The sequence below is a fragment of the Puma concolor genome, chromosome F2, assembly GCF_028749965.1.
Source record: "Puma concolor isolate L17-30 chromosome F2, mPumCon1.1.hap2, whole genome shotgun sequence".
NCBI lineage: Eukaryota > Metazoa > Chordata > Mammalia > Carnivora > Felidae > Puma > Puma concolor.
The window spans coordinates 21,402,988-21,429,241 of NC_141684.1; the positions used below are offsets into that span (position 1 = coordinate 21,402,988).

Sequence of the window (26,254 nt, forward strand, 5' to 3'; positions counted from 1 at the left end):
GAATGATAAGAAAGTAACAATCAGCATTTTGCAGGCACACACAAGCTTTTTCTAATATATAGGGATCAATCTGCAGAGCCCATGGCCAAATATCTCCACTTCTCTGCCTCCAGAAGACAGAGTTAACCTAGCCGAGGGAGAGAGCCTCAGCTTTGGCTTAGTGCCAGCGGGGGGGGGTCACCAGTCCCCTGGTCGGAGAAGAATAACGAAAGTGTGAAGTTGACAAATTAAGGGTCACAGGAAGTAGAGAGCCCTATCGAACTTCATTGATGAGCTACTGTCTACTAGCATTTGTCCTAGGGAAGAAAGAAGAAAAATCACACAATGTAAACTGAACGGACGACTAGTAGGGCCTTCCATTCCCTCCCCTCAGTAGGGTATGACGGGGAAATCTCATGAAAAAAACTGGTTCACAGTTTTACAAACACTAACAAACATGGACTATAAAAAGCACATTTCATAACACAAAAGCCTACATAGAGGGTAGAAATTTTTATAGCTTCCTTGAGTGAGCAGTTAAACCAGCAGTCTGAATTCTCTTAGTCCCCTAAGAGTGGTTAATTAAATAAGTATTTTCCTTATCCATTGCCCACAACTGTGTTGTTTTTTTTTTTTTCTTCTCTATGCACCCTAAAAAAACTCCCAGGACGAGACTTAGGAGGACTCAAGCAAGTTACATGGTAAAATCAGAGTGCCTTTTCTGTTGGATGTTCACTTTGGTTTCCTGCTTTCCCAGGACATACGATGTTTAGAAACTTTTTTCTCTAAACATAAGAATTATTGTGCACCACAATCTTGAACCAACGATTTCCATATCTTACGCAGCTATCAACTTGCCAATTCCCTCTGGGTCTCCTTTATATTTTCTTATAGTGTTTCTTTCTGTTTTGGGTTGTCAAAAAGAGTTGGGGGGCATGATTCTTTTTAAATCAATAGAAATGGAACTGTACAGATTTTTGCCCCCTTGTATCTGTGAGCATGATCTCTATCAGGCCTGAAAATCTGCTTTATCATTTTGTATATTTGACTATTTTGTATTCAGCATTACTTGATTCCTTATGTGCATGGCAATGTATTAAAATGTGGGATTTCTATTACCGTGTAAAAGTGTTTTGATTCTGATTTTCAACATATATCCTTAGAAAAAAAAATTGCATTAAACTTTTTATTTCTGTTTTCTTCAGCTCATCAGCTTTGCAGAAGGAAAAGAAAAGTTAACAGCATTTCACTTTCCCTGTGTTAGCTAATGATGCAATTCATGGTGGAAAATTGTCCTCAATTATGCTGTGTTTCCTGGAGAAATAATGTATGTGAAATGGATTGGTGGCCTCCCTCCAGCTACCAGCACACAGAATTCCCCCAGCAACAAATCCCACCAGCATGATTGCTATTACTGGTGAAGGCTTTAGTGTTGAGCACAGCCGGGCAAAAGATGCAATTCTCTTCATCTCCAGATCCTGGAAAGAGATGGAAGGAGATGGGACAACATATCTTGCCCACCAATTTGCTTTCACCCCACAGAGTCTTAAGTGCTTATAATAGCATGATTGATAGCATTCCCCAGCACCTCCAGTTCCGTCTGTCACAGGTAGTGGCCAACGGTAAACTACCTGTATTTTATCAGTAGAGATACTGACCTTCAAATAACACCTGCCCAGGAGATCTGGGGTTAGAAACTAGTTCTCCCAAACATGTGGCACAGTCAGTTGTGCATTTCAGAAAACATCTAGATACACTCCACTCTCAACCACGTATTTAAAAGATGCCAAACATTTGTTTTCTCAAATTAAAAAAAATTTCACTGAATAATACAATGCACCAAATATAAACAACAGACCATTTGACCTGCTCTAAACTACCATTTTCACCCTTTCTTTTCTCAAGGAGACATCCTAATGAGTACTTATAGCCACTATGACATTACTGAATATGATGAATTGCTTCAACTTACACTAGAGAAACACTTCTTTCCCAGAAAGGAAAAAGCACTTATACATTGCATGAAAAAGAAAGGAAACACCCATTGCCTTTTTTATTATATGTTTACTGTGAATATAGTTTTGGGTTCCGCCCCGCCTAGAAAAGTCTTCCAAAAGCAAAACCCGTGATAATCTTTTAAGTTAGCTTACTGACTCAATGTGTAAACCTTCTAAATCTGCCTACGCACCTTATAACTCTAAAAGCACAATTTTCTCCCACTCTTAATTCACACAGATTAAGAACATGGAAAATGGGGCAACATTTTGCCATTCTTGAGAAGATGTAAAACTAGAGCCCCCAACATTTTCTTCATATTGACCTTTCTTGGATAATTTCTGACCATTCCCCCTCGTTTATTTGTCTCTCCTATCATTTTCTAACTTTTTCTCTGTCATTCCTCTGCCTTTAACTTACTGCCCCCTTTCCATGTAGTTGTCTTCTTTTCTCTGCCTTACCTTCCTCTCCATCTTATCTCCTTCTCTTTCCCTTTTCAGTCTCATCTCAGTCTCTCTCTTCCAACCCATTTTACCCTTCTCCTTCTTTCTTTTTCTCTTATAAGGTAAGGTATTCATCTTCTTGGTATTTGTATCCCCACGTCATGGTGCTTAATAGTTGCTCAACAGAGGTTAGGGTTAAGTGAATTAAACTTGGTGTCATGTTCTTCTCAGCTTATTTTCCTTCTTCCTGCTGAGCCCAGCAAGCCCTGCTCCAATAAGCACGTTAACTCTAAGTAATAAAGACTAAAGTCAGGTGTCTTTTCTGAGGTAGGTGAAATCTTTAGGTAGCAGGTCACCTAGGCAGCTTTAGGTAGTCCCAGCCAGGCACAGACAGATTCCCCTACCATTTTGCCAGGCAAAGAAAAGTTTCCCTGCTATCTCAGTGTTTGGGGAACTCACTTGCCTGGGCAAACATGGTGGCCGTACTGGGATCAAGTACAGTCATGTCATGAGCAGCTCAGTTGAGACCACCAAAATTATTTATTGACCCAAGATTATTCAGAATCTAGTAGGACCTAGTGAGACCTAGTAAATGTATGCTGCAGTGCTAGGTATTTTGTACCAGAGAAAGCTGTCCCCGGCTGATGCGGTTTCTTATGGTGATTACGAAATCACAAGGGTTATTAATACATCCCCCTTCACATACCTGTTTTTATGGCATCTGGGAAAATGTACACTGAAAAATAGCTTTCCGTTACCTTTCCTGATTTTGTACGTGTATTGAAAAATCAACTAAAAATAAACATTAAGAAAGACAACCACATTCTTGTTTTGGTATAGCACTGGGGAGGTGTAAGGTGGGAGTGGATAATGAGAATTGCATGCAGTTTTTTCACAAATGAGCATGCCCCCATTCTCATGAGAAATGGAAAACTTGCTGGGGTCCTGTTTCTCACTTGTATCTGTCCTTTGGTAGTAGAATCTGAATATTATTAGGCACCCCCTGTTGCCCAGTTTCTGCTGGCAATTCCAAGAGCGAACACTGATATATCTAAAAAAAATTTCCAGATTTTACTTGGTCCTTAATGAAACGTCCAAAATGGAATGTGTGGGTGTTGATATGGGTATGTGTTACACAGGAAATATCCCAAAAGTCCTTCTTCCCATGCATGCCGCCCTCATTATCCATCCAAAGGCAGCCACTTCTGTTCCTCACCCCAAATCCTTCTCCCTCTGTCACTCTCAACTCCCAATCAAGAACTGTCCCTGCCACCAGACTTTTCTGGTTCTGTCCTCCCTCTACACCCTCTTTACTTCTATTCGATACTTCTCTTCTAAATCTCGGCCCTCGCCTATGCAATTTCCCCACTTTTGCCTCTCCAGCTCTGCTTTTCTCTACCAAAGTCACTGATTCTGCCTCACAAAAGCTAGTAAGTATTAGATTATTTTTTTTTAGTGAGCAAGGGAGGAAAAAATGTGACAATATGTTTTCTTAATAATTTTCTTTATCATTTTTTTACAAATAAGTCTTGCTCCAGAACTGTAGACTAGATTTTTTAAAAATTAAGGGTAATGGAAGATTAATGCAGTTGCCTTTGATGGCTCAAATTCTACTTCCAGAAAGTAAGTCTGTGTATTCATTTAACAAACGTAGAGGCTATTCAACCTATGTGCCAGGAACTGTGCATGGTATGGGGCTAATTGTTGATGACTCAGAGATAAATGACTTTTTTTCCCTGCCCTTAAAGATTGTACCTCCTAAAAGAAATAAGGAGCTCAACATATAATTTCTTCTTTAAGAATCTCTTATTAAAATGCAAATATCTCTGGAAGGATAACTGAAATCCCTACTCATTCTCAGATGCTGGGATTGCAGAAAGATGGAAAGTTACACAGTCAAGTAAGCTCTGAAAACATGATTTATGTTATTTACCCCACTCCTAGAGACACATGCAACACATTAGCATATTAAAGGCTCTGAGAAGTCTTGCAGGAAATAATCATATGCTTTGTTCAGTGTGGTACTTTCCAAATGCATTCAAGCACCAACAGTTTCCCCCAGAGAATACTAACAACCCACAGAACAAGCACTTTTGGAAATGTGGGTCCATGCCAATCATTAGCTTGACAGCAATATGTTATTTCAACCAGGTGAGTGCAAAGGCCCTCAGAAATAAATGGTGCAAAAAATGAGCTCTCCAGCGAGTGATGGAGCAGCCAGAAAGTGGGCTAAAAACGAACTTGCTAATGTGTATTAATAAAAATAATTATAGAGCAACACTGTGAGCCTATCATACTCTAGCCCTGCCATCATCCATGGCTGCGAGAGGGGAAAACAGTAGCCTTACTTGGACTAAGGCTCATATACCACTGGATTTTAATATTGTTTTTTTGGACTATTAGGGGTTTGGAATAGGTGGACTCCAATATCTTACACCACAGAATTTTAAGCTCAACTACAACTTTGCCCCATCTTACCTCCAATTTTGCTTTTAAAAAGAAGTAAGCATCCATTTAAAAATCTAGACACTTCAGTCCACTGTAGCTTACCTTCCTTCTTAAGATTGAAAAATATTTTTTAGTGGGGCACCTGGCTGGCTCAGTCAGCGGAGCTTGCGACTCTTGATCTCAGGGTTGTGAGTTCCAGCCCCACGATGGGCGTAGGGATTACTTAAAAATAAAATTAAAAAAAACAAAACAAAACTATTTTGGGGGCGCCTGGGTGGCTCAGTCAGTTAAGCATCTGACTTTGGCTCAGGTCATGGTCTCTCGGCTGGTGAGTTCAAGCTCCAAGGCTGACTCTGACAGCTCAGAGCCCAGAGCCCGCTTCAGACTCTGAGTCTCCCTCTGCCCCTCCCCCACTTGTGCATTTTCTCTCTCAATATAAATAAACATTAAAAAAAAAAAAAGCCTACTTTTAAAAAAGACTTTTAATTTTACATAGCTTTGTCTCACAGAATTATGCGAGATTTTCAAAGGAAACAAGTTTGGAATACAAGTTGAGCAACTGCGCCAAACACACAAGCCCACAGTCGGCAACTTCACCAACACGAAAAGGTATTGATTTTGATTGGTTAAGCAAAAAAAAAAAAAAAAAAAAATCTTTAAAATTTTTTTGCACATATGGAACCAGGAGAAAAAGAAGTCAAAGAATAAGCGGTATCAAATTTGACACCTTTGTTACTCTTCCTTTCATGACACCCTATGAGAAATTAAGTTAGGGCAGTTCGCGACTGGGTTCAGAACTACCTCTTAAAGACGGGTTCCGAAAGATCGCCACTAACTTTCAGGAGAGATTTCCGAAAGTTCGTGCACGTGCGCGTGCACATGTATGCGTGTGCGTGCGTGTTTATGCGTGCGTTGGCACGTGCCTGCGTGCGTGTGCACGTAGTCGTTGATGGAGGCAGGAAGCGAGAAGGAAGCGGGAAGGTGGAAGAGATCGGAAGAGTTTCAAACAAGGCCCGATTCTCCTGAGGTCAGCTCGATTTGCTCTCTAATCCTGGGCGACGCAGGTAAATTCCTGCCTTGGTTTTTACTTTGTATTTGTCTCTGTAACATTCCAAAATCATCCGAATAACTGTTTAGGTTTTTAGTTATTTTATTTTATTTTGAACAACAAAAATTGTTATGATGAGAATCGGCCCTGACAGGTATGTGATAATTCTGCCTGAAATGCAGTTTAACTGACAAGAGCAAAAACAATAGCTGCCTTGACTGAGTGCCCACTATAGGTCAGGCATTCTTTATTCTACCTCATGTAATTCTTACTGTATTCTGTTAGGTATTATTACTCCCTTTTAATTGAGCAGTGAAGAGATCAAAATTTAAAGGGATTAAATTCTCAGACCTGGTCCTACAGCTCACTTAGCTATTTATGACCAGGAAGCACAGAATCTCAGCTTCACACACATATTTATTGAGCCCATACTACCCACAAGGCACTGTGCTAGATAATCCACTAGCCTTGACATCATCACTGGTCCTTGACCTCTCCAGATCACAAGTATTTTCAAAAATCTGCTGAGAGCTATGGATGCTTTCTCATCAAAAAAAAAAAAAAGAAAAGTACACAACACAAATCTTTGCATTCATTTTCAAAGGGTTCAAGGATCTTCTGAATCTCATCCCATTGTAGGAACTCCTGCTGTACTCAGAGAATGTTGTTCAGAAGGGGAGACAGGTAAGTACATGGGCCTTAGATCCATAGCCCTCATCTTGGATTTTCAAGCTTCTCAGTGCTTCCAAGCATGTCCAAAAGACCAGCTAACTCAGTTTTGGATATACGTAGTAAAGGTATTGCTATTGCCCAGTTTCTGTCCCAATGTGTGAAGTTGAAAGCGTAACGAGTACTTCTGTTAACAAAAATATTTTTCATTAATTGCCCTTGGTAAAAAAAAGAAGCAAATAGACCCACTCTTGCCAATGCCGATTCCAACATCTGTCTTCCAAAATCAGTATTAACGTATTCTCTTCAAATTAGGACTTTTGATTTTCTGTGGATGACAAGAATATTAGCTATGCCTTTTTCATGCTGTTTCTGTTAAAATTTTAAACACTTCTTTTGGTTCAATGTGTTGTTCAATTCAGCTGAGGTTGGGGGGTAAGATGTCTATTAGTAGGAAACCAAGTACACATCCTGTGTCCTCATATGGTATCATTTCAAGCTTGTCAATTCTTTTTTTTATGTTTATATGAATGCTTTTATTTATTCATAACCCATTTGCTTCCACAAAGTAGTTGAAGCAATTCACAAGAAAATATACCAGAAAATAGAAAGTTATAAATAAACTACAATCAGGATCAGAGAAATTGTAGAGCAATTAGGATATCGAGACAAGGATGTAGGTTGCAGTCTATATACTCTGGCCATCACTATTGAAGAGAAATTAGAAATTTCATGTCAACCTGAGGCAACCAAAGATCTGATGCAGGATTTACAACATCCATAAAAATAAACATGGATGTCTAGTGGAGAATACAAAAGTCACATGAATTTTTAACATAAACAGAAGAAATCGTGCTCCCCGTGCTGAGGGCTGTGCCTCCTGAAGTATGAGTTCAGTCTTTTCTGATGATGAGGGTGAAAAAGTTGGAGAAGTACCACTTTGGGGGAAGTCAAATTTTCCTTCCCACATAAGTCTGAGAAAGATTTCTTAATGTATATTTCTAGATGGGACCCTGAGTAAAGCTGTAGACAATATCCCTATAGCATATGCAATAAAGGTTTTCAAGTAGCTGCTTCTTCGGATGTCCCTCAAAGGCAACAAAGGACACAGCAAGGACGTATACAGCCCAGTGGAAAAAATCCTGTGAGCGCAGAATCATGTGGTTTCAGTTTATGAACTCCTTCCTAAAGGATTGAGGAGGATAAGGAATAAGCTAGAACCCCTAGCAACCAACCTCAGTCATAATAGCATCAGCTTGTAATGTGTCAGGCACTTTAATAAATTATTTTGTTTAATTTTTACAATAACTCTCCAAGGTTGGTGCATTGGTCAAGACTTTTTGTTGCAGGTGTCTGAACCCCAACTCAAACTGCCTTAAGGAGAGAAAGAGAGAGAGAGAGAGAGAGAGATTTATGAGTTGGTGTATCAAAAAGTCCAGGGCTAGGTGAAGCTTGTGGCTCTCCCAGTATCCACAGGTGCTGCTTTTTTGTCTGAGTGGGAAAAAATGGCATCTCACAGCTCCAGGTTTACATGGAAAGAGACTTGGTCTTACAACATCCATGCCAGCCTAGAAAATAGACTCCAATTAACCATTTTGGGGTCTCTTGACCATCCCTTGGTCCAGTCAGTATGTCCATGAGGATGTGGCTCTCTGATTGGCTGGCCCATGGGAGGGAAGGTGAGTCCCTCCATTGACAAGAATCACCACGGTGTTAGAGAAGGAGAATTTACCACCACCACCACCCCCCCCCCCCCGCCCCGCCACCATGGATGCAGGACAGACAAAATGACCAGACAGACACTGCAGGAGGTATTATTATCCCCACTTTACAGATGAGAACATGGGGGCCAACAATATCAAATGGCAGAGACTAGATGAGGTTGTAAATCCTGCCTTAGGCATAATTGGTTAGGTTACGCTGTGGTAACCAGAAATGAAACCCCGAATTTAATGGTTTAGTACCCTCAAAACTCACCTTACTCACCTTACATGCCTCACTCAGGTTGAGGTTTAGGGGAGGCTCTGCTCCCACAGTACTCAAGGACCCAGGCCAGCAGGGAAGATTCTAGCTTCTGGAAGACCTAGATTCCAGGCCCATGAAGCAGAGGAAAAAAAGAAGCATGAAACACTCACAGCCATTGCCCACAGAGTGAGTCACATGGTTCTGCTCAACAGCAGGATGGTTAGGGAATCACTGGGGGGATGGAAAGGCTGGTGGGATGTACATAGGTATTTATGAGTATTAAATATCTCTGCCATTTAGGTCTCTATGACTCCAAACCTTTGTCTCTTACCTATCGTACCTCAGTCACGTGTTCCTCGAGTGCCACAGAAGCAAATGTGAGCAGTCAGAATTTCTGGGCAGCCTAGTCCCCTAAGAGTCATGAATGAGAAACAGATGGATATACTAGACCCTCAAGTGATCCTAGGAGAAAGGATTTAGAACACAGCAGGCTTATAATGGCTGTTCAGCCTTCTGCCTTCCCCTCAGGAGCCACAGAGAAGGGGCGTGGCGGGGTCACTGATTGGTCTGTCGGACTGCCTAGAGCTGGTCCAGCTTCCTTCAGGCTGCCAGATACGGGCTAAACCTCCAAAGCCTTGTGCTTTGAAGCTGCAATTGTGTTTCTGAATTTAGCTCTTCACATGATTTGAATTCCTGTCTTTAGTGACAACAACAGGCTGTGATGCTGGATGCAGGAATCCAAGGGCATCTGGACTAATCAGGAATAATCGAGATAAATCCTTGCCTCGTTAATGCCTACTGTTTTGATCCCAAACACCTACCAAGTCCCATATCTGCAAGATCCAGACTGTGGACCTTGAACACCCTCTCTGCCTCTCTGGCCTAAACCAGAATTTGACTGAAGAGGTAACATCAGGCCTCTTTCACCTGGGGCCCAGGTCTTCAAAAGTTTCAAGAGGAAACCTGAAGCCAAGAGGAAAGAGAAAAGGAAGCTTTCCAGATGAGAGTGCTAAGAGAAGAGAACGCATCTAACTTCTTTGCTTCTCCTACTGTAAACTCTACCCCTAGTGCCACGGCCACCCCCTCAGATGGCCCTGAAGACGCCATTATTGAGAGTTTCCTACTTTCACATGTAATATCTGGGGAGAGAACACTGACCCTCTCCAGCTACTCCAAGTACTCCCTTACATGGCCCAGTGATGAGACCAGCTGGCACCTTTGAAGTGTCAGCAGAAGTGATGACACTCCCTAACCCCCTGGAGAAAAGCAAGGAACAGCCAGTGTCTTCTTCCACCCTTCTCCTCCGGGCATCCAAGGCCACTTGGGAGGTTACATATACCAGATGGTGAGGCTATAAGGAGAGATGCCCCATGTTACCAGATTTTACATGTGCAAGAAATAAAATTTTATTGTGTAAGCTGAGATTTCAGGATTTGCCTGCTATGGCACTTAGCATAAATTATCCTAATCCAATATGAGAAATGTGTAAAAAAATCTTAATGTTTAAAAAAATCATATAGAGGGTGCCTGGGTGGCTCCGTCAGTTAAGTGTCCAAATCTTGGTTTCAGCTGCGGTTATGATCTCATGGGTTCGTGAGTTTGAGCCCCATGTCAGGCTTTGTGCTGACAGTGCAGAGCTTGCATGGGATTCTCTCTCTCTCTCCCCCTCTCCCTTGCTCACGCATGCTCTCTCTTTCTCTATATAAATAAATAAACATTTTGTAAAGTTTTTTTTTTATTTTGGGAGAGAGAGAGCACAAACGGTTGGGACAGAGAGACTGTCAGCACAGAGCCTGATGTGGGGCTCAAACTCACAAACTGAGATTATGACCTGAGCCAAAATAGAGCCAGACACTTAGCCAACTGAGGCACTCAGGTGCCCCTATATTATTAATTTTTGAGTCATAATGGCACTGTGGTTTGTACAGGTGAATGTCTTATTCTTGGGAGGTATTTGTTGGACTATTTAGAGGTAAAGTTTCATGCTATCTGTAACTTACTTTAAAGGTTTCAACGACAACAAACACATGTGTATGCAAACATATAAAGACCTGCACACCTAGAAGAGGGAGAGAAGACAAATGTGGCATAATAATGTGGATTTAGGCAATGGAAAAATGAGTGTTCATTGCATATTGTTATTTCAGCTTCCCCGTAGATCTGAAATTGTTCAAAAAAAAAAAAGGGGGTCTCCACTCCTACTTTCTATCCTTTGTTTTGCTGTATTTTCTGCACCTCGAGTTCTTTGAAATTATGTATTTATTTATGTCATTGATTATTGGATCTTTTTCTTTCACTAGAATGTAAGCCTCTGGGACCAGATGTTTGTCAGTCTGATAAACCAGTTTATCCCAAGTACCTAGACCAGAGTAGCACTCAATTAATAATTGTTAAATGAGTGAATGAATGGCCCATCCAGATACCTTGACCCATGCTGGACCCCGGCCTCCTTAAGGATGAGTCAGGGGAGAGTATCTTGAATACCTCCAACTCCCCAACAACCCAAGGACTCCCAAAACAACCAGCAAATCAGCAAATCTGATCTGAGTATGCACACTCAGCCTCATGGAGCTACACAAACAGGGAGATTTCGGTCCCCTGAAACATCACACATGTCCACATACAACAAAGATGGCTGTGAGGGCCCTTTTGATTTTACAAAGGCACGTTAGCAATGTTGCCCCATTGAACACTCAGGTATAGCCTACAAGATAGGTAAAATTATTAGCCTGTTGACAGAGGGAACCAAAACACAGAAGGGCCCACATGATTTGCCCAAGGTGCAACACTTTTATTATTTTTTTATTTTTTATTTTAAAAAAATGAACACTTTTAGTTGGCTAAGATGCAAACCCTGCTCTTCTGACTCAGAACATTTGTGCTTTTCACTATATATCAGACCATCTAAAAATATTACAGTTACTAACAGGCAGCATTTCTAATTGCCAAATGAGTTCCATATATATATACACACACATCCCCAAATAGTTCATTACATGAAAGAAAACAGGGATCACTTGTCTAAAAGGTAGACCCTTGTGATGTACAATGACAACTACTTATTTTGTCATTGAGGTGGAGGTTCTAAGGGCACTGGTTTCGAGCTAAGCCTGGGTCCTCGAAGGCAAGTGCTTTAGTTCCTTAATCCACTAGCTTGCCCTTTTGTACTTCACCTCCATAAAGACAGTCAACCCATTACAATAGTGGCCTCAGAGCTCTAACATCACACCGTGACAACACCTGACACCTTGTAAGCTACACAGAGCCCTGTCTCAATCAATACTCGAATGGAAAGCAGAAACTGAAAAGAAATTTCAGGCATTGCAAGGAATAGTGCTGCTCGCTGAGAAGGTTGCCCTCTTAACCATAAGTCAATCCGTACCACTTGCCTGATAGGAAAGGGGGGGGGGGGCGGTTAAAAGCATTGTTCTATCTTATTCCGGAAGCAGAAAGCCTGACTCCTAGGAGCCGGCACTTATTAAAAATCCAGTAGTGCCTTCTGGTTAGACTGGAATGCCTTTTGATCATGGTTCAACTCAGGTAATTACATTCCCATCCAAATTTCCATTGGTCTCCAATTAGCTCAAACAGGCTTGCAGAATTTGCTATAAAATACAGTGTTAAGCTTAATCAGTGCAATGATCAAATATGTATTTTATATGTTAGAAACCTATGTGGAGGTAACTGACTATAAAGGCTATATTTAAGATCTGTTTGGGGACTTTTTCCTTTCTTTTCTAAAGCAACCTTATTGACATATAATTAATATATACCATAATTCACCCATTGTAAGTACACAATTCAATATTTTTAAGTATATTCACAGAGCTGTTCAACCATCTACAGTCTAATTTTAGAACATTTTTTTATCGGCCAAGAAAAGAACTCTGTCCCCATTAGCAGTCACTCCCCATTCTCTCCAGCCCTCCCCTTCCTCCAGTCCCCGGCAACCACTAGTCTACTTTCTGAGTCTACAGATTCGCCTATTCTAGACACTTCGTATGTATGAAATTATACGATGTGTGATCTTTTGTAACTGGCTTCTTTTCGCTTAGCATAATGTTTCATAGGTTCATCCGTATTGTAGCATTATCAGTACTTCATTCCTTTTTATTCTCGACTAACATTCCATTGTATGAATATGCAGCATTTTGCTTGTCCCTTCATCAGTTGATAGGTATTTGGGTTGTTTCCACTTTTGACTAATAAGAATAACACTGTCAGAAGAATTCATCTGCAAGTTTTTGTGCGGACATAGGCTTTCATTTCTCTTGGGTATATACCAAGGACTGAAGTTGCTAGATTGTAGGTAACTATATGTTTAACTTTTTCAGGATCTGCCAGGCTATTTTCCAAAGTGGCTGAAACTTTTTACATTCCCCTTTGCAATGTGTGAGAGTTGCAATCTCCCCACATCCTTGTCAATACTCGTTATTGTGATTTTTTGATGATAGCCACCCTAATCAACATGAAGTGATATATTAATGTGGTTTTGACTTGCATTTCCATAATAACTAACGATGTTAAGCATCTTTTCCTGTGTCTGTCAGTCATATGGTATATCTTCTTTGGGGAAATGTCTATTCATATCCTCTAATCACTTCTTAAATTTGGTGATTTGTCTTTCCATTGAGTTGTAAGCATCTCTATATCTTAGATATAAGTCCTTTATCAGAGATACAATTTGCAGATATTTACTATCATTCTATCTATCTGTTGCCTTTGTACTTTCTCGATGGTGTCATTTGCCGCACAGAAGTTTTAAATTTTGGTGTAGTCTAACTTATCTTTTTTTTTTTTTTTTTTTTTTTTTTTTGGTCACTTGTGCTTTTGTTGTTCAGTTGGAAAAACTTACTTTTTCTCCTGTGTTTTTCTCCTTTACCTTCATACGACTACCAGACTCAGTACTTCTGACACCAGACGTGTTGGGGGGGGGGGCAGGTTTCCACATGAAACAATTCTCTGATGCCAGCCAGGTGTCCTGTGGTTCAACTCGATTCTGACACTGTTTACCTGGAGATAGCATCCCATAAGCTAAGGGCTCAGTCCCACAAGACTGCTCTCTCTTCAGATACCAGTTACAAGTTCCCATTGTTACCTGTGCTTCTGACTGACTGACCATAAATTGGAGATTACCATGACCCCCTCCTTGGGTTCAATTAATTTGCTAGAGATACAGAACTCAAAGAAATATGTCCTTACATTTGCCACTTTATTATAAAAGAACTTGATAAAGGATACAGGTGAATAGCCAGATGAAGAGGCGCATAAAGAGAGGTCTGGGAGAACCCCAAGTGCAGGAGCTTCTGTCCTGTGGAGCTAGAGAGTCACCCTCCTGGTGTATGGATGTGTCCACCAACTGGCAGCTTTCCAAACCCTGTTTGGGATTTTTATAGAGGCTTCATTACGCTGGCATGTTGATCATTAATTCAATTCCCAGCCTCCTCTCCTCTTCCCAGAGGATAGGGGATGGGGTTGGAAGTTACAGTCTTGTAATTGTGGTTTGGTTTTTCTGCTGACCAGCCCTCATCCAGAAGCCCCCGAAATATTGTCTCATTAGAACAAAAGAGACTCCTGTCACCCAGGAGATTCCAAGGGATTTGAGAGCTCTGTGTGAGGAACCAGGGTCAAAGATCAAACATTTGAACAAAAGATGCTCCTTCTGCTCTTATCACTTAGGAAGTTACAAGAGTTTTAGAAGCTCTGTGCCAGGAATAGGAGGCAGAGACCTCTATATATATATATATATATATATATATATATATATATATATATATATATATATATTTCTATTATTTGATAGCAGTCCTATCCAAGTAACTGTTGCCTAACCAAAGGTCATGAAGATTTACTCCTATGTTATTAAAGACTTTCATAGTTTTAGCACTTACATCTAGGTCTATGGTCTGTTTTTACTTCATCTTTGTATACGGTGTGAGTTAGGAGTCCAGCTTCATTGTCTTGCATGTGGATGTTTAGTCGTCTCAGAACCATTTGCTGAAAAGATTACTTTCTCCCATTGAATTGTCTTGACATCTGTGTCGAAATCAATTAACCAGAAATGTAGAGGTTGGGTTTATTTTTTTTTCATTAGCATGCTGTACATATTCCCCTAAAAGTTAGAGTTAACTAAATTGGTTTGTTTTATTGTTTGGGAAATACCTGATATGTTCCTAGAAAAGAGGATTTGCAAAGTACACATTGGCCCATAGAATATGACATGTTAAAGATGACCTTAAGCCCCTTCCATATTTTATAAGGGATAGTAATTTTCAAGTCCAAATACTAAACTACTATGTCTGCAATAATTATAAGAATAGTAATAGCTAGCATATATTGGACCTGGGACTGTGCAGAGCTCTTTGAGTATCTATGGCACTTAATCTTCCCAAGAAGATTCAGTGCATACGTGTTTCCCCAGATAAGGAAATTGAGGCTTAGAGGGGTTTTGTGGGCTTTTTGCCTCACACAGCTAGGGAGTCACTTCTGTATTTCCAAATCTCACATGAGCTGATCACTCTCTGTATAATGGGTATAACTTGTAGGTATTGCCTAATGGTAGAAATAAACATCTCAATGCTCCCCCAGGGTCTGAGAGCAAAGTCCCAAAAGAGCTAATTACAACCCGGAAGTGTCCTTGAAGGTACCATGTTTAGGGGGCGCCTGGGTGGCGCAGTCGGTTAAGCGTCCGACTTCAACCAGGTCACGATCTCACGGTCCGTGAGTTCGAGCCCCGCGTCGGGCTCTGGGCTGATGGCTCAGAGCCTGGAGCCTGTTTCCGATTCTGTGTCTCCCTCTCTCTCTGCCCCTCGCCCCTTCATGCTCTGTCTCTCTCTGTCCCAAAAATAAATAAACGTTGAAAAAAAAAAAAAAAAACGGTACCATGTTTAATCTTTAAATTCATGCAAAATTTTCCATCACCATGATATGTGTGTTTATTGAAACTACATAACATGTGTGTTTATTTAAAATAAATCTGGGTCCTGAAGGTAATCTATAGAAGTAGGGAATTCCTATATTGACGCCCCGTCCTTCTTTTTTTTTTTTTTTTTTTTAATTACAACGAAAGTGTTTCAGGAACAGTACATATTCCCTCCCCTAAAAACTCTCTAGAACTATCCTTAGGCCTCCCTGAAAGAGCCCTTAGGGTCACAGGATTCTGCTGTGACTGATGGACTCCACATGCTCCTGAAGCATGGCTATAAAACAATTTCCTTTAAGCAAATCTTATTTTCTTACTGACTTACATTATACCAGTGAAGATGTATTCCCACAGGAACAAAGAAATGTAGCCCCAACATGTAATTTTGAAACAATTGCATCTACAGGAAAGCTTTCCAAAATCACATCGTTTTTTAAAAAGTATATCATTTTTGAAAAATAATAATAAAGCCAAACTGAGTCACAAGGAGAATGAATAGTGTGCTAAAACTTAAAATACTTTGCCAACATCTGCATTTCCTTGTGGAGTAGTTTCCCCAAAAGGAAATTTGTCCACTGTGTTCTCTGGGCTTTTCAGCAATCAGTAACTAGTTTTAAAAGAAAAAAAAAAAAAAAAAGAGTGTTAAAATGCTTAACATTTTCAATGTATTTATTAAGGATGATCTCTTAAGTAATCCATGGCTAGAGCCATTAATGTGTTTGCTTAATATTCCGTGTATTTTCTTTAGAGTGAAAATGGGTTTATTCTGCATACATATACCTGCATAGTCCTATGCAGGTATTCTTTTTCTTCTGGGCTTTGATTTCCACAACGGGTGTGTAGTTTTCTGACACAGAAGAGGAAAGGAAATACTTGCTAGTCAGCTGATCTTGAAATTTCATAATTTCTGAAGGTCTTTCCTAAGCCTATTAATTAAGCTTGATAGGGCAACAAAAGGGAAAACTTATGGAAGCATGATTCTGCCCTACTGGGGATGTGCCTGGCAAGCTGGTGAAGCAAACAAGCCAGAAGTCTGTTTGCAAGAGAACTGAAATGTGTCTTAGGAGGACACAGATCCTAGAGAAAAAAGAGTGTAATATGGAGAATCCAGTAAGAAAGTTTGGTCCCAACAATAAATTGACAGCACTCTTTTTTTTTTATTTTTTTTATTTTTTTTTTCCAACGTTTATTTATTTTTGGGACAGAGAGAGACAGAGCATAAACAGGGGAGGGGCAGAGAGAGAGGGAGACACAGAATCGGAAACAGGCTCCAGGCTCTAAGCCATCAGCCCAGAGCCCGACGCGGGGCTCGAACTCACGGACCGCGAGATCGTGACCTGGCTGAAGTCGGACGCTTAACCGACTGCGCCACCCAGGCGCCCCTAAATTGACGGCACTCTTAAGCTGGAGAGTGAAAGAGCCTTTAATAGACTATACAAATGTGTAGTCAGAAGTTACAGAAACAACCAGACCTGGTGTAATGTCTCAGGGCTAACAACACGGGGGACCCTGTGTGGTCACTGGAATGTAGGAAGAGAAGACATGGGTGGTGCAAGGGAGAATGAGGGGAATAAATACCCGGACCTCATTCTCCTCTTACCCCCTGTCTTCTGCTGGTTCTTTCCGTTGGTCAAACACAACAAAACCCCAGAGCCCATTGTGTCCACTTGGATGTCAGTACTTTCCAGCCAAAGCCCTCCAGGAACACGTCTGTAGTTGAACAATTGGGTTTATTGCTCATTAAATGAATAGGAATGCACACCATGGAGAACACTGGGGAGTCTTAATAAGGGGATGTTAGAGAGGATTTGTTTCTAGGGTTCGGCCTGCTGGTAAGTAGCTTTGGAAAAGGCTGAAGAAGAAAGAGGCTTTGCTCTGGGCTGAATGCTAAGTAAGGCAAAAGCAACTTATTGACCAATTACAGCTTTAGTATCCCCTCATTGCTCCCTAATTCTAGGTAAGATTTATTCAGGTACCCAATCATAGAATTGTTCCCACTTCCTGACAGCATTCCCCCCCACCCCCAACTAAAATGGTGGACCATTTTTTTTGGCTTAGACAATAATCAGTTTTTGTCTGTTTTCCCATGTAATTACAGAGTGGACTTGCTGTCTTGATTCATCCCGATCACGGAGTGTCCTTGTCTGATGTTGGGGCTCTATGCTAGTTTCCATGCTCTGCCTCTCCACATTCATCCAGTGTGTACTCTGGGAGGCTGACTCATGAGCAAGGAAAGCAGCCCCTATCCTCTAGGACTGGCCTGATCCAGTTGGCTTGGCCTTGGGTTTCAGTTATTGAACACAAATTTGCACAGAGCCTCAGCATCAGTTAAGATCACTGAAGATGCCAATTCTGAGTCCACCGTGATACTTGTCATCAGCATATACCTCTGAGCCCAGCTCTCCATGGGGAAAGTAAAAAGTGAGAGAACTTTTGAAAAGAAAAGCCACTTACAAAACACTAGAGCTTAAGACAGAAGACTGTCTCTATCAGAACATGACCCAAAGGGAAGAGGACCTTCTCCCACACCACTACAGGTCACTGGGCACTGTGCGTTGGGCACTTTTTGTGAGGATGTCTCCAGGACAATGGGGGATGAGTGCACATGATTGGAAACAGCATATGATTGGAAACTGATGCTCAGTGAAGCAGAGGAGGTCCAGCGGGGATGGATGATCCATGAGCATAGAAGGAATGCCCCCTGGGGACACCCAGATACAAACAGGGGACTTTGCAGGGAGACAAGGTCTTGAATTTTGTAGGAGGGAAGAACCAGAGGAATTTGGGCTTACCATTATCATTACTTTGTTAGTATCCATGGGCTGTTGAAGCCTAGAGGAACTTAGTATACATATTTTTAAACACCAAGCAAACTAATTTTATATGCATTTAATTAAAATGAGCTTTTTCTTGAGTTTGGCAATGATGCACAATGCGCTTTTAACAGCTTTGTGCATCATTCCCAACCTGTAAATGTGAATAATCATGCTTACTTATTTATAAAGTTCTTTGAGGTTTTTGGATGAAAGTCTCTTTTAAAGTACAAAGCATTAATTTTTTGTGACAGAGCACTATACCAGAAGTGAACATGAAGCAATATAAAAATTTTGTGTTCTTTCTTCCTTTAAGTTTTTAGTTGCTTTCTTCACAAAGACACAAAAGCCAGTCTCCAACAGGAGATCTGGTGTTTGAGATAACAGAACTAATAAAGTACTGTAAGTATAAAATCCTAGATAGGCTTGAATTGGCTACTCCTTTTGAGAATGTGAGAAATGAATTGATAGACAAAGTATTTTGTACAAATGAACTCATTTCAGTAAGTCGCACTGATAATCTTAAGAGTATGTAAATGGACCTCTATTTATAGACTCGTTATATCCATTTTTGACCAGGACGAGCAAGTGAAGCAGTAGCAATAGTCAATCATTACAAGTAACTAGACCACAAGAGAAAAATGTGCCAGTTGCTAGGTGATGACTTTCAATCTATCATTTTAGGCAATAAATATAAGATGAAGTTATGAGGAGAGAAGCTATTCATAGCTAAAACTCTAGCTAAAATGGCTATTATTTATTGCACGGAACTGAAATCGGATGAAGTCGAGAAACCCAACGTACAAACCCAGAAGCTGAGATACTACACAAGCGGACGTATTTCAAGGACAAATCCAAAGGTAAACAGAAAACAAGGATTTAGGGGAGGGTGGAGAGGATAAAAGGTTTAAGATAAAAATGGACTCGACTGCGTCACTTATTACCATGTTTCAAACCATAAAATAAAATGGAAAAAACATTTTTCCAAACTTTACCATTCTGAGAAAGAAGACAAGTCTTTCAGCCCCTATCAGTTACTTCGCAGGTGGCAATAATACATTTGGCACAATGGCATATGCAAATGCTGTGTGAGACCCTGTGTTTCCGCCCTCTGAGAGCACAGAAATTGGCTTGGAAGTATAGGTAACGCAAATGAAATGATCAGAGAAGAGCAGGGGCACTAAAAACATTCGGTTAAAACCTATGCCTGGCATAAAACAAGCACTCAATCAGTGCTGGCTAAATAATAAAGAATTGTGTGTGCCGTAAGGGTGCCTATTGCTGGTTCTATAAGGGAAAACCATAGCTGCCTCAAACACAGCTGAGAATTACAAAGCATACGAAATAGCCTCCCTCATTACCCATTTACTTTAGCAAGCCCGATAATCTAGAACAGTGGTTCTCATATTCTAGTGTGCATCAGAATTACCTGGAGAACTTGGTAAAACACAAATCACTGGGTCCCACCCACAGAGTTTCTGACCCAGTAGGTCTGAGCAGGATAATTTTCATTCTTAACATACTCCCAGGTGATATGGGTACTTCTGATCTGGGGAGCACATTTTGAGAATTACTGGTCTAAAAGATTGTAAGTAAATTTAAAAGCATGAAAGAGGATCCTCATAACAGCTAACATTTACTGTGTACCCACAATACCACTATGCTTCAAATCCTCCTAGGTGATAGATATAGATAGATAGGTAGGTAGGTAGGTAGGTAGGTAGGTAGGTAGGTGATAGATATAGATAGATAGATAGATAGATAGATAGATAGATAGATAGACAGGTAGGTAGATAGATATAGGTGGAAGGAAGGAAGGGAGGGGAGGGGAGGGGAGGGGAGGGGAGGGGAGGGAAGAAGGAAGGGAGATGAGACAGACAAAGACCAAAGGAAAGTCTCTAATTTTAATGCATATGCAAACATAAAGAATAGGCATTTTTATTTGTATCTTATAGCTGAAGAACTAGAAGTAGGCTCTGAGAAGTTAAAACATTTGCCTACAGCATGTAAGAGGTAGAGCACAGACTTGAACCCTGATCTGTCTCCTTCAAAGCCCATGCTGTTTCTGCCATATCCTTCTGGATCTCTCTGCAGTCACATGCTAACAGAAAAAAACCAAAAAACAAAACCAGCTTATGGTGTCAGAGGAGCCTGAAAATCAACCAAAACCAGATGGAAGATCACAAAATGCACAGCAGCCTGGGGTTTTTAAGACAAGACAAGACAGCCTGACCTTCTTCAGGCTGGAGACAAGGGACCAGTGTTGAGCTACACAGTTTTATTGCTTAGGGTGACCCTTGACAGTGGTGTGGGTGGCTGGGCCTCCCTTATGGCTCTGTGTTACAGCCAAAGCAGAAGCTGGCTGGCGTGACCTTCCAAATCCAGAGAAGGGATAAGCGGACATGCTTCAAAATTACATTTTCTCTTTGAAGGGTTCACATTGCCCCCATTGACCTCTACCTCAAATAATAATTATAAGTGGAAACGGAGGGGGTAAAAGCCATAGAAGTGTCTCCTGACCATAACAGACACCAAAGAATGGGGGGAGGGGTTCCTCCTCTCCTTCCTCCTCCCCCTCCTCCTCCTCTTCACGTGAAGAAAAGCCCTTGTTTCCTAGGCCGATCTGTTTTTCCTCTCTCCTCTTTTTGCAGAACCAACATGTTCATCAATCACCCAAAGTCGAAATTCATCTTTGATTTGTTTCTTTCCTGTCGTAAGAGCACATTCCCTATAACCATGCTAACACCTTTGTTGGGGTACAGTTGAGAAACTAAATGCACCTTAAAAAATGCACCTCAAGTGTATACTTTGATAGATTTTAACATATGTATATATCCATGAAACACACTAGATAGTGAAAATCAGCATAATATAACCCTTAGAAGTTGCCTGTGGCTTACCTTTCCAACTGTGAGCATCCTTCTCACCCCAGGTGACCACTGTCTGCTTTCTACCCTCACCCCCCACCCCCCACCCCACCCCCCCTCCGCGGAAATAACCTAAAGGTTATTTTGCCCTTTTCAGAGTGACATTAACCTTTTCCTGTGATTATTTGCCATTTATGTTCTTTTGTGAAATGTCTGTTTAAATCTTTTCCTAAAGTACTAATTTATTAAACAAATTAATAAATAATACTCATTTATTGTTATTATTGAATTTTAAGTGTTCTTCATATGCATCCTGGATGCAAGCCCTTGGCCAGATACATCTGCAAATATTTCCTCCCAGTCTGTGCCTTGTCTTTTCATTCTCATCACAATGTCTTTTGAAGAGAAGCTTAAAATTTGGTGAAGTCCAATTTACTTTTTTAATAGATTATGCTTTTGGTGTATCTGAAAAATGTTTCGCCTTACCTAAAGTGAAAAAAATGTTCTCCTGTGTTTCCTTCTGGAAGTTGTACAGTTGCAGGCTTTACATTTAAGTCTATGATTCATTTTCAGTCAGTTTTGTATGTGGCTCAAGGTATACATTGAAATTCCTTTTTTTTCCGCTTTTGCATGTGGATAGCAAATTGTTCCACACCATTTATTGGAAAACTAATCAAAATCTTTCTCCACTTTCTTGCTGTCAGTGGGCCATGTATGTGTGTGTCTGTTTTGGTTTTCTGGACTCTGTTTTGTACCATTGACCAGTTTGTCTACAACGATATCATTATGCCATGGTCTTGATGACTGTAACGTTATGGTGAGCCTTGAGATCGAGAAGTGTGATGTTTGTTCTTCGTTTTGAAAGTTTTATTGGCGTGCTCTCTTCAGCAGCACATACACCGAAGGTCATATCGGCTATTCTAGGTCCCTTGTATTTCCACACAGCTTTTATGGTTTTTGCCTGGGACTGCTTTAAATATATAGATCAACTTGGAGAAAATTGGTGTATTAAAATACCAAGCCTTCAGATCCTTGGGCATAGAATATCTCTCCATTTTTCAGGTGTGCTTAAATTGACTTCAACATTGTGTGGTTTTCAGTGTACAGGTATTACTCATCTTTTTTAGATCAATCATTAAATATTGTAAGTCTTACCTTGTTGGGTTCTATATATTTTTATATTCCTATAAATATTTGTGACATTTGTTCTGGAATAGAGTTAAGTTACTCAGAGATTGGAAATGGTTTGATTCTTTTGGAGTTTGCTGTAAAGCTTTGTTAGAACCAGAACAGCACTCAGTCCAAGATTAATTTTTTTCCCTGCTAGCGAAGTAAAACCCTTCTGAGTACTCTCCTTTATGCCTTATGAATTATGACATTTTCTATTCTTGCTGGTGTGAGCACACAATCTTCCTGGCCCCATGGGAGGAGATCTTAAGGGCTGTTTCCTCTAATCCTTCCAGATGGTTCTTTTCCAGGCCTCAGGGTGCTTCCTTACATGTAGGCACTGCCATTGCTTAGCAGAATACACATGGGTACCTTCCGCAGACCCAGAATCCTCTCTCTGGAGCCCTCTCTTCTTATCTGTTGTCCCATGCAAGCTCTGCATGCTTGGGAGACTGGCCCCCTGGTAGCCCCATCTTTGTCTCCGCAAGTCAGAGAAACCGCTAGGGTCCACCTGAGTTCCCTTTCCTACTCCAAGGCCTGGAAGCCCTTTCCGAGCAGTAAGCTGGGGCCATCACAGAGAATCATTTGTCTCCCAACTTTCTGACAATACTGCCCTTCCTTCGTTGCCTGATATCCACCGTCTTGAAAAACTTTGTTTCATATATTTGTCTATTTTTTCAGTTGTTTTAAGTGGGAAGGCAAAACTAGTCCCTGTTATTCCGTCTTGGCACAGTGGAAGTCCTGCGTGCCCTATGATTTTATTCTGTTTCTCTTTTATCACGTTTTCTATTCTACCACCCCCATCGCTACAGTGTAAAAACAACAATGAAACAGCTTTCCTCTATGAGAACCTGCTCTGTGCCAGGGCCTCTATCACACACACACTTGATAAACATCATATCCACCAACCATGGCTGTAAGTTGGGCTTATTTTTTTATTTACAAAATATTTCAGACATTCGGAAAAGTTGAAAGTGATGTGAATACTCTCAACACCTAGAAGTGACAGTGCTAATGTTTGTGGCATTTGCTTCAGCAAAACCAAAGTTTCTTTGTGACCTGTTCCCTAGTGCCGCTCCCACCTTCTCTCACGTGAGGTAGCTATTATGCTGGAGCTGGAATCGGTAAGGTGGGTTTATTACCTCCACTTACTGATGAGAATTCTGAGGCTCACAGAGATTAAGTAGCACGCAGAGGGCCATTCAGTTTATAACAGGACGGACTAACACTGGAGTTCTGGTCTCTCTGGCCCAAAGCCATGTGCTTCACCACAAGTATACATTCGTCTTCCCGAAGCCCCATCTGAATCATAGAGTTTCCCAATTTTGAATCCTATCCCTGAATTAAATATGTTTCTCATCTTGGCTTTATAGTCCTGACAAGGCATGACTTGCGTGTACGTTAGACACTCCTATTTTCTGTAAACCTCTTCAGATCATACAAAACCATCCTATTCTATGTAAACCTCTTCAGATCATACAAAACCATTTGGTTGCCCCCAGTAGTACAGTGAATTTTCTTGCTGTTGCATCATTGCCTGTATTTTTTCCTCCATCTGGAATGTTCTCCTCTCCCCATTTCCGCAGTTCAAAAACCATGCTGATTCTTCATAGTTTATCTGACAAAAAAACATTGGTTGAGTCATTTATTCATATCCCATATCAATGACTGCACAGAGAAGATGACCAGTGGCTGTTCGAGTCTTTGCTCCTTCCCTTCACCCGGGCACTTTGTCACTCAGAACCCTATCGCAAAGCATTTTTCATGTCTTCCCCCAGCATTTTGTCATATTTGATAGTATTTTGTATATGTGCCTTCCCTCTTGTATGTTGTAACTTTATCTCTGTATTACCATGAATGTCTAGCATAGAGCCTTTGTACATAACAAGGGCCCAATCAATGCTTATTAAATTGAATTACACATTCAAAATCTGGATATCCTGGGAAATATAGGAATTGGTAAATGTAGTAGTATTTGTTTTTAATTTACTTTTACCTTTAAAAAAATACCGAGCATGAGAGTTTTCTTATGCTGGTGTATACACAGAGCCCTTTCTGAATGTCCAGTGCTTGGGCCCACGTGGAGCCTTTTTTGTTCCTCCAACAAACCTCTGAAACACAAAAAGAAATCTCAACTCTGTCCTTGCACCCATAGAAAATGGCATTAACATCTTAAAGCAAGTTGGCTGAAAGACATTTGGATCCAAGCAAGTGATATTCAGCCAAATTTTCACACTGATACGATCTTACGCTATCTTCTACCGCAGGTGTTTTGTTCTGTGTTGGCCCGAACGACTGCATGTTGTTGTCATCATTGCCATGGAAAGTGCCACTGGAATGAAAGGGGTTGCCATCAATGGGTCTTTTTATGGTTACTGAGCTGCGGAGCGAACCTGTTTGAGCTGGAATAATGGATACAGTGGATTCCCCAGCTAATTCCATGCAAGTTTAGTCCCATTTTATAGTTCCAGTTGCCTTCAACTAAAACAAGATGGTAACTTTGAGATTATTCATTACATAAGGCAGAAAATAAATCTTGTATTAATGCTGTCTATAGTGAAAAAAAAAAAGTATGCTTTCTGATACAAAGAGAATTTGGTGCTGGAAAGAAATGCTTGGATTTACTTCTATTCTTGTGCCACATAAATTTACTAAGCGAGGCGGATTAACTAAAGATCGAGAAGGGAAAAAAATACCTAAAACCAGAATAAAAATTCCAGGTCGCTTCCCCTTATTCAACTCTGTGTGCATGGGCACTGCTGATTCGGGCATGTACCATTTCCTTTTCATTATTCATCCTCCTAGAAGCTGGGCAGACTACCAATGTGTTAAGGCGTGTTGTGAGAAAGTAATGACCTCTCGGCCAAAGGCACCCTCCCCATCGCATGCTCTATCTACTGGGTGTAGCCACACAGGAACACCTTGAGGTCCCCGTTCAAGGAGGAGCCTAGCATCCCCCTCCTGAAGGCACGTCCACCGCCAGTCCAGCCCATGGTGCATCAGTGGCATCCTCGCGATCCCAGTGGGGTTCGGGTCAGTGAGCACTGGCTGAGGACCTCCTGTGTGCCAGAACCTACTGTGCCGTGTTCCACGGTGAATACAATATAATGTCTGGTTTAGGAGCCCTCACAACTGAATAGAACCATAAAGAACTTAAAGATACTCTTGTTAGGAAGTCTCATTATGGGTGGCCCACCCAAAAAGGAAACACATTGTTCAGCCGCCCTGTTCTGAAATGATGCGTCTGGTCTGGTCTGTGTGCTCTGACCATTAGATTGTTAATTTTAATTTAGAGTTGGGTCCATGCTGACTTCGGTAAAATTCAACAGAGTTTTCTACCCAGGACTTAATGAAAAGCAATGAAAAGGATCAAATAGCCTGATTGAATCCATACCTTAAAAATAGCTTAGCTATAATACACTACATAGATATTAATAAGTAAATATATGCATGTTGATATACATGTATATACAGTATTAAAGTTTAATAACTGAGCCATAACTAATACACAGAGCTAACTAAAATTTAAGTGTAGTGTGAGCAGTCCTGCTAACAGTGTCACCCAAAGGAATTGCGCCATCATGGTGGGGTCTAGCCTTTTCAGCTTATCTCCAGCTTCTAGGTCTGCTTTTCAGTCCTTTTGGTGACCCAGACTGATCCCATGCTAGGCCATTTGCTTACCTTTTTTATTCTAAGGTTGATATATTATTACAGAGAATTTCATTCTCTTTTTCTGTCAGTGCTCAAGGTTTTAAGTCTTCACTAGGTATCTCACTCTTCCCCAAGCTATTACTGTTCCTAATGTACTATTGCACATATGGGTGCAGTGCTGGACCATAGCATACTCGCTAACCTTTGATGCCTGCTCTGCCCTGCTCTCTGTTACATCCATGCAGATTCCTTGCCTCTACTGAAATTTAGTGGTGGAAGGGATTCTC

General features: G+C 40.9%; 1 long non-coding RNA gene across 1 annotated transcript; it reads left to right on the top strand.

The window, feature by feature from the left end:
• Positions 1-5,806: 5,806 nt before the first annotated feature.
• On the top strand, positions 5,807-24,865 carry LOC147571882 (uncharacterized). The gene is made up of 4 exons (XR_015246768.1): positions 5,807-5,929; positions 6,518-6,597; positions 18,967-19,142; positions 24,584-24,865. It is a non-coding gene; the product is annotated as an uncharacterized LOC147571882 (long non-coding RNA).
• The last annotated feature ends 1,389 nt before the right edge of the window (positions 24,866-26,254 follow it).